Genomic DNA, 2500 nt, shown 5'->3' with positions numbered 1-2500 from the left:
CTCTCAGACGGCTTCATGCATATATGTCTGCAAGTTCCTTCATAAACAACACGTATTAAGGCTATAAAACCGACTTCACCAGCAACAAGTTGGTTACTTCATACCTAAATATATCTCCAATTTCAATCGTACTTCCTCAGATAAAGACAGGGAGAAGAGACCATTTTGATGTTTATTTAAATAAAAAACTACAGATTGAAAATTTCACGGTGTGTTTCCGGGCCAGTGCCATGTGTGGATGAGATCAAGGTGAGGGGTAGATGGAGATGGTTTGGTGCATGCTCTTCGCACTCCCCAAGAGAGATTGGTTCACCAAACTTTCAACTGGGCTCCACAAGGCACTAGAAGAGTTGGAAGACCAAGGCCTCCATTGCTGAAAACTATGAAGCTTGAAGTAGATGTTGAATGAAGTATTGAACTAAAAGCTCAAGATAGAGACAGCTGTCGAAATCTAACCGGAGGCCCTTTGCGTCAATAGGCGTAGGAGATGATGATGATGATGTTTCCGAGAAAAGACTTAGTTCCCCATAAAACTGGAGAAGCTTGCAGACAACCTCAGAGCGCCTTCACGAAGTAGTTGAAATGGGAAGTGCCCGCCTTTTCTGTGACGGCTTCCACGTCAAGCAGGAGGCGTCCCGTTGCGTCCGTGAGTGTCTTGACGTCCGTTTTTTTAAAGGTCGAGTAACCCATCTTCTCGGCGATGTGGTCCGTGACGACGTTCACTGCTTGGATGGTGGCCACGTCGCAGCCTAGACCTCTGCCTTTCTTTTCGCTCATCTGGTGGGGTAGAATTGTTAATCGAGATGGGTATAGTGACGTTAAGTTTTGTTATTAATGGTATTATTTTAGTTTTTGAGATAGACAGATAAAGTGCGCCTATGACATAAGGATTTATCGACAGCCACACACATATATATAATAAACTTTATGGCTAATGAGGAAAGTCAAATTGACCCCAAAAATGGTATGTCACGAAGGCAAACCAAGAGACCCCCTAAGTTACGCATTATCAAGGTTTCCGGATATTACCTGAATGAGCTTGAAGGCCAGACCTCTCTTGTTGTAGTCAGGGTGCACGTTAAGACATTGCAGCTCCAACTGTTTCTTGAATCTCCCCTTGTTGAAGACGTCGACGTCCCGGCACAAGTCGTGAAGGACTTTTGTGTACTGGTTCGCCTGTGGAAGAAGAATTGGTTACGTTTAAAGGTCAGTCATGAGTGGCAGAGGCAAGGGACAGTGACAATGCCCAAGCCGAACATTGTCTTAGAAAATGATCATGTATCCATATGATCGGCGCCCAAGCGCCGTATCAAACCAAGCTGGGATGATGGAGGTCCAACCAATGGCTGCTGATGACTCAGCAGGTAGGCCAGTAGGCTCTCCCAAAACCACCATCTTTACTTCAAAAGGATGGTGAGGTTGCAGTAGATACCACAACCTTAAACCTGTTTTCAAAGAGTGGGGTTAAACCTGTTTTAGGGTAGAAACACTGAAGAACATCGAAGCAGTAAAACAGAATGTTATGCATGTTTTAAAACAGCTGGGTTCATGAAACCTGGTGTAAATAGCAGAATTCCACTTGGTAAGGATAGAAGACACTCTTTAGCTATGGTGAGCAGCTCTTCTAGGAGGACGCTCCAAAATCAAGCCTTGGTTTTCCAATCCCTGTACCATGGTCTTCCACTATCGTGGGTTATAGTTCTCCTGTTTGAGGGTACACTCAGGCACTATCTGTTTCCTTATTTCCGTTCCTCACTGGGCTATTTTCCCTGTTGGATCCCTTGGGTTTATAGCTTGCATCTTGCTTTTCCAACAGGGGTTGTAACATAGCCATTAATAATGATAATACTGGTAGTTTAGCTAAGTGTTACACAGACTGACAGTTTCTCTCTCACGTTTGTGAATGTACTGCGATGAAGGGACATTTACTGCCACATTTTTGCTTTCTGATACCGGAGGTTACTGTAAGAAACAGGTTAGAAAATAAGACATGCTTACAAAGATATTTTTTTTTCTGATGGCATGAATGTTCATAAACTATTCCATATTTTAAAGAGAAGCTAGCCCTATGACATGAGGGGTGCCAAGATCTAGCAATATATAGTATTGCCTGAAAAGGTAATCAAACAAATGAAATATATTGCATGAAGAAAATTACCCAGCCAAGTGCATTGCAATCACTTCCATTGAGGAAAGAAAGATGTACATATTTTATAAGGGATTCGACTCGTATGAGAACACGCACTCCATTTGGTGTCATTAATGACAGTAAATCACAACAAGAAAAAATTAACGACATATGTATGGCATCACTTTAGAATATGGTTCATATCCTTGAAGTTGTTAGAACCTTACCCATAATATTACAAAAAAAAAGAAAACTGGAAAAGAACAAAAATTAAAATATACAAAGAATAATATATATATACTATATATATATATATATATATATATATATATATATATATATATATATATATATATATATATATATAAATAA

General features: G+C 40.5%; 1 pseudogene; it reads right to left on the bottom strand.

Moving 5' to 3' along the window:
* Positions 1–153: 153 nt before the first annotated feature.
* The window catches only part of LOC137627876 (uncharacterized), a 5896-nt pseudogene continuing 3549 nt past the window's right edge, over positions 154–2500 (bottom strand).

This window comes from Palaemon carinicauda, chromosome 35 (genome assembly GCF_036898095.1).
Source record: "Palaemon carinicauda isolate YSFRI2023 chromosome 35, ASM3689809v2, whole genome shotgun sequence".
NCBI lineage: Eukaryota > Metazoa > Arthropoda > Malacostraca > Decapoda > Palaemonidae > Palaemon > Palaemon carinicauda.
The sequence above is the reverse complement of the archived record's forward strand: the minus strand, read 5'-3'. Positions and strand labels throughout refer to the sequence as shown.